The following is a 14,475-nucleotide window of genomic DNA, read 5'->3' as shown; positions in this document are numbered from 1 at the left end:
AGTGCTCAGAGCCATTTGAACCATTTTTGAACCAGAGCTGTGAGAGGCCGGCCGTCACCTGCGATATCAGACATTTTACGCGACCTTGTTGCGATGATGGCACGCGCCTCGCCAAACGACTCATTTTGGTTTTGTTCACTGCCATGTCTCAGTACACATTTTGAAAGTGCCTATGAATATTTGCGATGCTCTGGTTTTCCGCCAAGATAAAGTCAATGACATCTCTCTTCTTGGAACACACCTCCGTTACAGAAGCCATTTTGAAGTCTACGTATACTTATCAGAACTGTGCGACAGATAAAGATTTGTTGTTCGTTGACGGTTAAAACTGCACCCTAAAAGAAAAACTAAAAATACTCCTCCCGAACACGCCATGTAGGCTCAACGGTACCGACCGGCCGCCGTGTCATCCTCAGTCCATAGGCGTCACTGGGTGCAGATATGGATGAACATATGGTCAGCACACCGCTCTCCCGGCCGTATGTCGGTTTCCGAGACCGGAGCCGCTACTTCTCAATCAAGTAGCTCCTCAGTTTGCCTCACAAGGGCTGAGTGCACCCCGCTTGCCAACAGCGCTCGGCAGACCTGATGGTCACCCATCCAAGTGCTAGCCCAGCCCGACAGCGCTTAACTTCGGTGATCTGATGGGAACCGGTGTTACGGCTGCGGCAAGGCCGTTGGCAGACCCTAGAAGAAAACCAGTTCGATATATCGACAGCAATCCTATTTACAGTACCATCATTTTCTCTACGGAGCTACAGGAGCTGAGCTCTTGTCGAATCCACGTTTTCTGACATTTGATCGAAGTCTCTCAAGCCATTGTTTTGGATGGTTTCTTCCATGATACCACGGCCATTTTCCGCCCCTTTTTTGTGTATCGCTTTCTGTCTCCACAACTGAGTGCTCAGTATGGCTGAGTGCCATGTGGAGGACCCGGGTTCGACCCTGGTACTACCACGGATTTTCCATTTGTGGGAGAACTATATCGGAGTGCACTCATGAGGAGAACAAGGCAAGTGACATAACCAGATTTCCCAGAAACTTCGCTCAGTGGAAGATCAGTCACAATATGCGAACACGTTTCTCCGCTTATCCTTAGGTATTCGAGCGTTTCTGAGAAGACGACGGTCAAAGTTTTCGAGGTAATGTATGTGCCTTTTAGCAGAGCAAACGGCCCACCTAAAGCGGTGACAGTGGCTAGCGTCGCAGTTTCACACTTTTGCACCCTTTGTTCGAAATCCGGTTATCATTATTATGTTTTCATTTATATACTCATTCCAATTATGTTTGTAGAAGATTACTACGCGAATGTTTTCCGGTGTATATTGAAATAACGTTGTTCTTACTCGTCTACAAATCGTATGTCTGGCGAATGAATGTTCAACAGATTTAAAGAAATTTGTTCGTTTAGGTTTTTTGGAGATTGACAAAAAAAAAGACCTCCTCCCCTCCACCTTGGTACACCTGATGGAAAATGCGCTGACACTGCTACGTTAGCATTTCAGCAATCAAGGTACCACTTTGCAAGTATCACCGTTTTATACTGAGAGACAGTTACTAGAATGAGACCCTGGCCGTTTATCCAGATGTGTCATAGTAACTGCTTGATATTGTCAGTGTTTGTCATTTTACTTTAAAGTAATAAACTGAATTAACTGCGATTCCCTTTTAAACGAACTAGCTATTCACTACTCGGGAGCAGCTATGATTTGTCTACCTCAGGGTGCAGAGCCATTCTACGAGGGTCACTCCAAAACAAATGCACACTATTTGTTTTTTAAATCCATCTTTTATTCTACATGTTTGGAAGTTTTACAATGTGTAGATGCGTCCTTTAGGAACAATATTTTCATTTCTCCACATGATTTCCATCCCTCTAAACTGCCTCACGCCATCTTGGAACCAGCGCCTGTGTACACGCACGGTAAAACTCTGGACCAACCTGTTGGAGCCACTGTTTTGCAGCGTGCACAAGGGAGTCATCATCTTCAAACCTTGTTCCACGAAGAGTGTTTCCCAAAGAGATGATAGTCACATGGAGCCAGATCAGAACTGTAAGGCGGGTGTTTCAGTGTTGTCCATCCGAGTTTTAAAATCACTTCCATGGTTTTTTGACTGACATGTGGCCGTGCATTGTCGTACAACAGCAAAACATCCTGCTTTTGCCGATGTATTCGAACACGACTCAGTCGAGCTTGAAGTTTCTTCAGTGTCGTCACTTATGCTTCAGAATTTATGGTGGTGCCACTTGGCATGATGTCCACAAGCAAGAGTCCTTCGCAATCGAAAAATGCCGTAGCCATAACTTTTCCAGCAGTAGGTGTGGTTTTGATTTTTTTTTTTTCCCCTTAGGTGAATTTGCGTGATACCACTCCATTGATTGCCTCTTCGTCTCTGGTGAAAAATGATGGAGCCATGTTTCATCACCTGTCACAATTCTTCTAAGAAATTCATCTCCACCATTCTCGTACTGTTCCAAAATTTCGCTGCATACCGTTTTTCTTGTTTCTTTGTGAGCCACTGTCAACATCCTGGGAACCCACCTGGCACAAACCTTTTTTAACGCCAACACTTTCAGTATTCTGCAAACGCTTCCTTCCCCTATCCAAACGTAGCGTGACAATTCGTTCACTGTGATGCGTCTGTCAGCAGTCACCAATTCGTTAACTCTCTGCACATTGTCCGGAGTGTGTGCAGTACGAGGCCTGCCGCTGCGAGGACAATCCTCAATATTGCCGTGCCCGCTTTCATCACGTAACCTTCTTGCCCACCGACTAACTGTACTGCGATCGCCAGCAGCATCTCCATACACATTTTTTAATCTCTTGTGGATGTTTCCCACAGTCTCGTTTTCACAGCACACGAATTCTAGGACAGCACGTTGCTTCTGACGAAAGTCAAGTGTAGCAACCATGTTGAAGACATGCTGTGACGGCGCCACTCACGGGAACAGGTTGAACTAACAAGAGGAGGCCGCCAATTGTGAAATTCAGATTCGATTCATACTGCGCATAATAAAAGCTCATGGCCAAAGGTGTAACGTGGCAAAGCACCAAGATGCACTTCTCAGCCGTTGTCGAGAAAATCGACAGTTAAACGAAACCGTTGCGGTGAAATACTCTCTACGATTAGTAATTTTCTACAGCGTCGTGGCGCAGCGATAAGCGCTCGGGTTCGTAATCCGAAGGTCGCCGGATCGAATCTCGCGCCATGCAACTTTTTTTTATTATTAGTTTTTTATAATTCAAATATATATATATATATATATATATATATATATATATATATATATATTAATGAATTGCTTACGCATGTTGGTGAAGGCGGATCGCTCTCCAATTGTACCGCCTCCATTTTTCCCTTTTTTTTTTTAACAGGGTGTACCAAAGCTCTCCCGTCCGCACTGATTTTCGACGATGTTATAAGTTGCGCTAGGGACCGCATCTACCTTCTTTCGAAGTTAGCACGCAACTACGCTGTTATACGGCGGCTCGTTTCGGCGCATTCAACATCTGTCCTTCAAGTGTAACGAGCGAGTGACGGAGTTTATATTTCATACCTCCCACAGCAAATTTGTGTTCGTGGTGTCTCTATTCTAGTTCGAACGTTTGACTTACACTATACGTATTCGTTTCGGAATATCGTTTCTACGTCTTCCGTTAACTATACGTGGATAACATTATGAAGATAATTAATAACATTTGTGAAATACAATTTTGTTTGCGAAAAACATAATGATGTTCGATGTCGCCAGTTTTTCCACGACAAACGACTTTCAACATCTTATTATATGCATAATTGTTGCAACTGATTGCCGGGAATTATATATATATATATATATATATATATATATATATATATATATATGAATTACAAAAAACAAATACAAAAAAAAATAACTTACATGGCGCGAGGTTCGATCCGGCGACCTTCGGATTACGAACCCGAGCGCTTACCGCTGCGCCACGACGCGGTAGAAAGCTATTAATCGTAGAGAGTATTTCACGGAACGGTTTCTTTTAACTGTCGATTTTCTCGACAACGGCTGAGAAGTGCATCTTGGTGCTTTCCCACACTACACCTCTTGCCATGAGCTTTTATTATGCGCAGTATGAATCGAATCTGAATTTCACAATTGGCGGCCTTCCCTTGTAAGTTTGAAAACAAGCAGGAAGGATGTATCTACACACTGTAGAACTTTCACACATGCAGAATGAAAACTGTTTTTTTTTCTTTTGGAGTCACCATCGTATATATATATATATATAAAAAGAGAGAGACATGCATACTCTAGCAGTGTAGACCGCCGTATTTGTTGAGTGAGAAATTTCATCTGCAATTTGTCGACAGTTAATTGTAGGCCAGCGAGGTGCGAAGCTATTTCGGACTTTGAACGACGCAGTGGTGCCTCAGCTGCTCTAGTGCTGTGGCAAACGAAGGCGAACAGGTCATCACAGTTCGACAGTGAGCAGTGCTACGACCCTGCTGTTAATGAGCAACGATAATGGCGTAGCCGCGATGAGGTTTGAACTCAGAATAACCAGCGCTTGTCAGCCCGTCGCCGCCCTCTATTCACGTGCACGTAGCGTAGCGTTTCTGCGGCAGACGGTCGATGGTGGTTGCCGGCAGACCAGCATAGTTTTGGGAGACCGCGTTATAACAGCGGCAGGCGGATATCTTGTGGCCACGCGTACGCCACGCTCTGGTCCCAACGGATGTCTCTCGGCGGTCCGCAACGGCCGGCCTCAGCGTTGCGTGTTCTGCAGTCAGGGCCTGTGACTGCGACATGTCTGTGATAACACTGGCCTTCACGAGTGTCAGCTGTTCACTGACAACACACGCACTAGTAGCATGCTAGCGCCTCGTGAAGGTCTCTGGCACTAGGACAAAACACGCACCCACTCACACCTCGTGAACTTCGTTTTGACGTGGCGAAGTGCGATCGTCTTTTTTTTATGGCTGTGGAAGCGTCATTGGGAATAGGGGGCGGGGTGAAATCCTAACTTGCATAAGCATGTACTAGGGTTGCCCAGAAAGTAATGGAACGCATTTTATTTCCTCAGCCGCAAACAATGCTACGAATGCGAAACGTTACGTATGTATTATTTGAAGTCGCCTGAGAGAGCGCACCAAGTTTCCGTCACTTCCGACAGGCAGCGCAGTTGCAGGTCTGTAGGTGATGTTCGTTACAAGCAACGTACAGTCATTGAATTTCCCACTGCAGACAAAGAAACTGTGGGGAACATTCACAAACACAAGTGCAAAGTCTATGGAGCATCTCCAGTCGACAGAAGTACAGGGTGATTCAAAAAGAATACCACAACTTTAGGAATTTAAAACTCTGCAACGACAAAAGGCAGAGCTAAGCACTATCTGTCGGCGAATTAAGGGAGCTATAAAGTTTCATTTAGTTGTACGTTTGTTCGCTTGAGGCGCTGTTGACTAGGCGTCAGCGTCAGTTGATGCTAAGATGGCGACCGCTCAACAGAAAGCTTCTGTGTTATTGAGTACGGCAGAAGTGAATCGACGACAGTTGTTCAGCGTGCATTTCGAACGAAGTATAGTGTTAAACCTCCTGATGGGTGGTGTATTAAACGTTGGTATAAACAGTTTACAGAGAATGGGTGTTTGTGCAAAGGGAAAAGTTCTGGACGGCCGAGAACGAGTGATGAAAATGTAGCAAGCATCCAGCAAGCATTTGTTCGCAGCCCAGGAAAATCGACTCGCAGAGCTAGCAGAGAGCTGCAAATTCCACAATCAACTGTATGGAGAGTCCTACGAAAAAGGTTAGTTATGAAACCTTATCGTCTGAAATTGGTTCAAGCACTGTCTGCAGCTGATAAGATTAAAAGAATCGATTTCTGTGATTTTATCCTTGCTCAAATGGAAACAGATGAATCTTTCGTTTCAAAGACTGTGTTTAGTGATGAAGCAACTTTCCACACTAACGGGAAAGTCAACCGTCACAATGTCTGTAAATGGGGCACTGAGAATCCGCGGGAAACAACTCAGTATGAACGTGACTCGCCTAAGGTGAACGTTTTCTGTGCCATTTCAGCCAGTTTTTGGTCCCTTTTTCTTCGAAGGTGCTACTGTAACTGGACTACAGTATCTGGAGATGTTAGAGAATTGGGTGTTCCCTCAGCTCGAACAAGAAGCACAACAATTCATATTTCAGCAGGATGGAGCGCCACCACATTGGCACTTATCTGTCCGTAACTACCTGAACGTCAGCTACCCGAGGCGATGGATCGGCCGCCAGGCAGCCCGTGATAGAGCACTTCATCACTGGCCTCCAAGAAGCCCTGATCTTACCCCCTGCGATTTTTTCTTATGGGGGTATGTTAAGAATATGCTGTTTCGGCCACCTCTCCCAGCCACCATTGATGATTTGAAACGAGAAATAACAGCAGCTATCCAAACTGTTACGCCTGATATGCTACAGAGAGTGTGGAACGAGTTGGAGTATCGGGTTGATATTGCTCGAGTGTCTGGAGGGGGCCATATTGAACATCTCTGAACTTGTTTTTGAGTGAAAAAAAACCTTTTTAAATACTCTTTGTAATGATGTATAACAGAAGGTTATATTATGTTTCTTTCATTAAATACACATTTTTAAAGTTCTGGTATTCTTTTTGAATTACCCTGTACAATTAGTCACTGGGCACGAAGGGTGAGGTCATCAGAAGGCGGTTCGGTGGAGCTCCACGATTTGCAGCGGTCAGGGAGACCATCCACGGCTGTCACACCTGACAACCTGACCTAGCCCCGTCGGACTTTCACTTCTTCGGGCCATTCAGATGGTTCAAATGGCTCTGAGAACCATGGGACTTAACTGCTGAGGTCATCAGTCCCCTAGAACTTAGAACTACTTAAACCTAACTAACATAAGGACATCACACACATCCATGCCCGAGGCAGGAATCGAACCTGCGGCCGTAGCAGCAGCGCGGTTCCGGACTGAACCGCTCGGCCACCGCGGCCGGCTGTTTGGGCCATTAAAGGATGTCATTCATGGAAGACGTTTTGAGGACGATGAGAAGGTGATTCGCACAGTGAAGCACTGGCTCCGCCACCAGGACAAGGGTTGGTACCGACAGGGCATACACGCCCTTATTTCGCGCTGGAGGAAGGCCATAGAACGAGATGAAGATTACGTGGAAAAATAGGGTGTGTAGATAAAACACCATTCTTTCGTGTGTGTAATTCTCGTTGTGTTCAGTAACGAATTGTTGAAGAAAAAAAATGTTGTGCGTTACTTTCTGGGCAACCCCCGTAGATCATTTTTCCTTATTTTTTTGGAGGGCATGCATGTAAGGGGGAAGGTGATATGCCCAAACTCCTGCGTGCGCAAATTATTTTTGTGTTAAAGTCACTTTATTATGGTACTGTGATGGGTGATCATGACAGGGTACGTTGCAATCGTTTATGTGACATTGTTTATGTGGTGGTTACAGGGGTTGTTATTCAGCCACTAAGTGTTTCACCAGTTTTTTAATAACGTTGTGTGTTCATGTTTATTTGGTGATTTGTTTCGTGTTTCTTTTCTCTGATTGCCTTTCGAATTTGTAAGTTTTCTTATAGTGTTAGGAGACGTTTCTTTGTTACTGAATCTGGTTATTTTCATGTATATTTCAATCTACATCTACATCTACAAAGTACTCTGCAATTCACATTTAAGAGCCTGGCAGAGGGTTCATCGAACCATTTTCATACTACTTTTCTACCATTCCACTCTCGAATGGCGCGTGGGAAAAAGGAACATCTAAATCTTTCCGATCGAGCTCCGATTTCTCTCATTTTATTATGATGAGCATTTCTCACTAAGTAGGTGGATGTTAATAAAATATTTTCGTATTCGGAAGAGAAAGTTGGTGATTGAATTTCGTAAATAGATCTCGCCGCAAAGAAGACCGCCTTTGTTTCAGTGACTGCCACCTCAACTCGCGCATGATATCAGTGACAATCTCACGCCTATTGAGCGATAACACGAAACGAGCTGTCCTTCTTTGCACTTTTTTCGATGTCCTCCGTCAATCCTACCTGGTAAGGATCCCACACCGCGCAGCAGTATTCCAGCAGAGGACGGACAAGTGTAATGTAGGCTGGCTCTTTATTGGGTTTGTCGCCTCTTCTAAGTGCAGTCTCTGTTTCGCCTTCCCCACAATATTATCTATGTGGTCTTTCCAATTCACGTTGCTCGTAATTCTAATAACTTGACAGTCCTTAGATTTGTGCGATTTATCATATAACCAAAATTTATCGGATTTCTTTTAGTGCCCATGTTGATGACCTCGCACTTTTCTTTGATTAGTGGCAATTGCCTCTTTTCGCACTATACAGAAATTCTCTCTAGATCATTTTGTAATTGGAATTGATCGTCTGATGATTTTACTAGACGGTAAATTACAGCGTCATCTGCAAACAATCTAATGGGGCTGCTCAGATTATCGCCTAGGTCATTTATGTAAATCAGGAACAGCAGAGGGCCTATGACACTGCTTTGCGGAACGCCAGGTATCACTTCTGTTCTACTCGATGATGTACCGTCTATCGCTACGAACTGTGACCTCTCTGAGAGGGAATCACGAATCCAGTCACACAACTGAGACGATACTCCATATGCACGCAATTTGATTAATAGTCGCTTGCCGGCCGAAGTGGCCGTGCGGTTAAAGGCGCTGCAGTCTGGAACCGCAAGACCGCTACGGTTGCAGGTTCGAATCCTGCCTCGGGCATGGATGTTTGTGGTGTCCTTAGGTTAGTTAGGTTTAACTAGTTCTAAGTTCTAGGGGACTAATGACCTCAGAAGTTGAGTCCCATAGTGCTCAGAGCCATTTGAACCATTTGAATAGTCGCTTGTGAGGAACGGTATCAAAAGCCTTCTGGAAATCTAGGAATATGGAATCGATCATAGATCCCTTGTCGACAGCACTCATTACTTCGTGGGAATAAAGAGCTAGCTGTGTTGCACAAGAACGATATTTTCTGAATCTGTGTTGGTTATGTATCAGTAAGCCATTTTCTTCAAGGTGATTCATAATGTTCGAGTAGATTTGTGGTAGGGTGATGGTTTTCTTGTCGGAGGAGTTCTAGGAATGTTGAAACTCTGATATCATATTTCTTTGCTCTTTCACGCTCTTTATGCCTTATTTCAGTTGTTTTGCTGGCCTGATAACCCTATAACATAAAGAGCTGTAGTCGCATGAAAACGCTATGGCTTGTAAATCGTTAAGACGAGCTCAGCTCGCAAATGCGGGCTAGACTGTACGAATGCATGAAGTTCACTTTCAAGGTAATAGATGGCTCTTGAAAGTACAGTATTCTAGAATGAAATACAGGCCACGTGCATCGCGTGGTGGTTGAGCTTAGTAAACAACCAACACGGCGAAGAGAGTTGTTCGTGGTGATGAAGAGGTGGGTTTACAGCAACCGCTAGAGTGTGCACAGTTCCCTGAGAATTCCGTCTGCAGGAGACCGCCAACGACTAGCACTATTATGAAACTTCAGACAAAAAAAATCAAATGTGTGTGAAATCTTATGGGTGAAATCTTATCTGCTAAGGTCATCAGTCCCTAAGCTGACACACTACTTAACCTAAATTATCGCCGGCCGAAGTGGCCGTGCGGTTAAAGGCGCTCCAGTCTGGAACCGCAAGACCGCTACGGTCGCAGGTTCCAATCCTGCCTCGGGTATGGATGTTTGCGATGTCCTTAGGTTAGTTAGGTTTAACTAGTTCTAAGTTCTAGGGGACTAATGACCTCAGCAGTTGAGTCCCACAGTGCTCAGAGCCATTTGAACCTAAATTATCCTAAGGACAAACACACACACCTATGCCCGAGGGAGGACTCGAACGTTCAGACAGAACCATGTACTCATTTCCCAATGGACATACTCCCAACTGAGAAGAAAAATAATGTCATAAAAAGTTGTTTATGAGCTACTCAAGAGAAAAACGAAGTAAAACTGCACGCCAGTGAAAAAAATGTAGTGTTGCTATACATCTAGAAGACTGTCTCGAGGTACTGCGTACGCAGCAATCACCTACATTTATTGACTACTACGCAGTTCACAGCTAAGTGCCTGGCAGACGGTTCTTTGAACCACATTCAGATGGTTTGTCTACCGTTCCACTCTTGAATAGCGTGTGGGAAAAATGAACACCTACGTCTTTCTGTACGAGCTCTGATTTCTCTTACTAGATGATCATCTCTCCCTATGTTAAGATGGCGACAGTGTAATATTTTTACACTCAGAGCAGATTAGGTGATTGAAATTTCGTCACAAAGATGTCGTCGCAACGGAAAAAGCATTTGCTTTAAGGATTGCCATCTCAACTTGCTCTTCAAATCCGTGACACTCTCTTCCCTGTTTCGCGATAATACAAAGTGAGTTGCCCTTGCTTGAACTTTTTCAATGTCCTCCGCCAATCCTATCTGGTAAAATTCCCAAACCCCATAGCGGAACGAACATTTGTAGAATAGTATGGGAATTAGTAGATCTGTTGCATCTCATAGAAGATGACAATAAAACACAGTCTTTGGTTTACCTTACCCACAATACTATCGATGTGATCGTTTCAACGTAAGTTGCTCGTAACTGTAATTCTTAGGTATTTACTTGAACTTAACAGCCTCAAAATTAGTGTGATTTATCGTGTAACCGAAATTTAACGGAATTCTTTTTCGTATTCATGTGGATGATCTTACACTTTTCCTCATTCAAAGAGTATGGCCACTTTTTGCACCACACAGATATCTTGTCTGAGTCATTTTGCAATTGGTTTTGATTTCTGATGACTTTACCACACGATAAATGGCAGCAGCATCTGCAAACAATTTAAGGTGACTGCTCCGATTGTCTCCTAATTCGTTTATATATATTAGGAAAATATAGAGGCCTACAGTACATCCTTGGGGAACGCTGGAATCATTTCTGTTTTAAGCTTTAATTTTCCTTCGATTACTACCTACTGTGACATTTCTGGCAGGACATTATGTATCCAGTCGCACAACTCAAGCGATATCCACTGGCACGCAAACGATTAGAAATGTCTTCTGAGGAACGCTGTCAAAAGCCTTCTGAAAATCTAGAAATATGGAATTTGTTTGATATCCCTTATCGGTAGCACTCATTACTCCGTGAGACTACAGGAAGTTGTGTTTCACATGAAATATATTTTCTGAATCGGTGTTAATGACCGTTACCTTCGAGGTAATTCATAATGTTCGAATTGAGACATACTATCTACTACGTAAAACTATCATACACGCTGATATAATATATTAAATCTGATTTTACAGCAACCAGGAGGTATTTACAAATCATGTCAATGGCTTAAGTATAGAGCATCACAGTTCCTACACGGTGAAGTCGGTGAAGTTTTGATATATCTTAGTGTCACAAAAACGAAAATATTTTCGTACTGAAATCGGACACCTATGAGTAGTACAACTGTCGGAATTGAAAATAAAACGAAGCGAAAAAATCTGTAATAATAATAATTTAATACTGTTTTTAAACTGTTTATGATCTTGGCAAACAGCGGTAGTTGTTGTCATTTTTGTGGTTTTTCGGTTCAAAGGCCGGCCGCTGTGGCCGAGCGGTTCTAGACACTTCAGTCCAGAACCTCGCTGCTGCTACGATCGCAGGTTCGAATCCTGTCTCGGGCATGGATGTGTGTGATGTCCTTAGGTTAGGTTAGTTTATGTAGTTACTAGTCTAGGGGACTGATGACCTCAGCTGTTTAGTCCCATAGTGCTTAGAGCCATTTGAATCCTTTTTTTTTTTTTTTCAGTTCAAAGACTGGTTTGATGCAGCTGTCCATGCTACTCTATCCCATGCAAACCTCTTGACCTCCGAGTAACTACTGCAACCTACATCCTTCTGAATCTGCTTATGTATTCGAGTCTTAGTCTCCCTCTACGATTTTTATCCTCCACGCTTCCCTCCAATACTAAACTGGTGATCCCTTGATGCCTCAGAACGTGTCCTATCAACCGATCACTTCTTCTAGTCAAATTGTGCCACAAATTCCTGTTCTCCCCACCTTTACTCAGATTTAGTTATGTGCTCGACCCATCTAAACGTCAGCATTCTTCTCTAGCATCACATGTCAAAAGCTTCTATTCTCTTCTTGTCTAAACTGTTTATCGTCCATGTTTCACTTCCATACAAATATTTTCAGAAAAGACTTCATGACACTTAAATCTATACTCCATGTTAACAGCTTTCTCTTCTTCAGAAATGCTTTGCTTTCCATCGCGAGTCTACATTTTATATCCTCTCTACTTCGATCATTAACAGTTATTTTGCTGCCCAAACAGCAAAACTCATCTACTACTTTGTCTCATTTCCTAATATAAGTTTCTCAGCATCACCCGATTTAATTCGACTACATTCCACTATCTTCGTTTTGCTTTTGTTGATGTTCCTCTTCTATCTATATGGCAAACAGATTTGTAAGGAAAAAAAAAACACATTGTTACAGTCACCACTGTAGCCGTTTTAAAATAAATCGAAACACGTATAGTCTAAGTAAGACTTTCGTTAAAGTCGCAAAAGATGGTGTATGACCTCGATTACTTTCACGACTGCGACTGCGGAAGATAGACCAAAAACAAATACTGTATTACTGAGTTAATGCGTAATATATAGCAGAAGTGGTCGATCATACTTACAAGGGAACCTCCCCATCGCATCCCCCTCAGATTTAGTTGTAAGTTGGCACAGTGAATAAGCCTTGAAAAACCGAACACAGATCAATCGAGAAAACAGGAAGAAGTTGTGTGGAACTATAAAAAATAAGCAAAATATACAAACTGAGTAGTCCACGCGAAGATAGGCAACATCATGGACGTTCGTAGATGAGGAGCGCCGTGGTCCCGTGGTTAGCGTAAGCAGCTGCGGGACGAGAGGTCCTTGGTTCAAGTCTGACCTCAAGCGAAAAATTTTTCTTTATTTTAGCAAAGTTATGATCTATCCATTCGTTCATTGACGTCTCTGTTCACTGTAATAAGTTTAGTGTCTGTGTTTTGCGGCTGCACCGCAAAACCGTGCGATTAGTAGACGAAACGACGTGCCTCTCCAATGGGAACCGAAAACTTTTGATCGCAAGGTCATAGGTCAACCGAATCCTCCAGAGGAAAGCACGTCTGATATATTCCATACGACACTGGTGACGGCATATGCGTCATATGACAGGAATATGTTGGCGACCCACCTAACTTGTACACTTGGCGAATGGGTAAAAAGATTCTTCTTCGGTGCCCGATTTAGGTTTTCTTGTGGATGTGATAATTACTCCCAAAAAAGTGATGAAAACATAAGAGTTTGTCACATAAACTGCAACAAATGAATCCAAAAGTCTCACACTCGCACACTTTTCCCTGTGCTCTGTCAAAACATATGTTTTTTACGTTTTCAAATTTTTCCGTGTGTAGACCGTCAAATTCTGGATATGTCCAAGCAAATCTGAACATGTGCTGGAATTTTGGAGAGCGAAGTTGATTATGTGTGAGTGCCTGAACTTTCGTAATTGTCTGAAAATAAAAAATTAATCTTTTTGCTCGAAGGAATACTTGAACCAAGGACCTCTAGCTCCGCAGCTGCTCACGCTAACCACTGGACCACGGCGCTCCTGAGTTCTGTTGATCCTTTATGTTGCCTGTCTTACACATGGACTACTCAGTTTGTATATTTTGCTTATTTTTTCATAGTTCCAGACAACTTCTTCCTGTTTTCTCGATTGATCTGTGTTCAGTTTTTCAAGGTCTACGCACTGTGGCAACTTATAACTAAATCTGAGGGGGGTGCGATGGGGAGGTTCCCTTGTTAGAACTTTCAACAAAACTGCTTGGCAGAGGATAAAAACACGCGAGAAGTAAAAGGAAAACGATCTGACGAACAGACGACAGCGTTCGGATCTTTATTTACTTTTTTACGTGTCTTATTCCTTGTACGTTATGATGTTGTTGGAAGCACTTCGCTCTTCTTAGGCAACTGGCAACCAGATGGGAGTGACTGACAGCTCAGCTCCGGTATTCCCCTTGCTAACCTTGAAAAGCGCTGCACAAGCCCGCGGCAACTAACACGTGAGTTCGCGCAGTAGCGGAGCTCGCACGGGCTGGGCGATATCGCAGTCTCGGCTTGGTGGATGTAAGGGGCTGTCCGTGGAGGGTGCGCCGATCAATAGCAGCGCCCACAAATCCCTCCCGCTCTCCAGTTTCGTATCCGATCGCTTCAGTCCCCGCTTTCCCCTACGAACTACCTGGACCACGGCGGGATCTGATAGGTATTCCGACGGTTTGCCTCAAAACGACAAATACACAACTGCACAAGCGTATCTCGTTTTTGCTACATTTGGTGTCCTTTTTAAAACGTACAGGTTACTAGCAGTACACTGTGTACAATGTCAACAGGTGAAACTAGAGTAAGATGGAAAAAGCTTTGAGTGTTTGCTTTCTGAGCTCCGAA

The 14,475-nt window shown here is 43.6% G+C and overlaps 1 pseudogene; it reads right to left on the bottom strand.

Annotated features, from left to right (window-relative positions):
• Positions 1-564: 564 nt before the first annotated feature.
• Positions 565-682, bottom strand: LOC126482546 (5S ribosomal RNA; annotated as a pseudogene).
• Positions 683-14,475: the final 13,793 nt, after the last annotated feature.

The sequence above is a fragment of the Schistocerca serialis genome, chromosome 5, assembly GCF_023864345.2.
Source record: "Schistocerca serialis cubense isolate TAMUIC-IGC-003099 chromosome 5, iqSchSeri2.2, whole genome shotgun sequence".
In the NCBI taxonomy this organism is placed as follows: Eukaryota; Metazoa; Arthropoda; class Insecta; order Orthoptera; family Acrididae; genus Schistocerca; species Schistocerca serialis.
The sequence above is the reverse complement of the archived record's forward strand: the minus strand, read 5'-3'. Positions and strand labels throughout refer to the sequence as shown.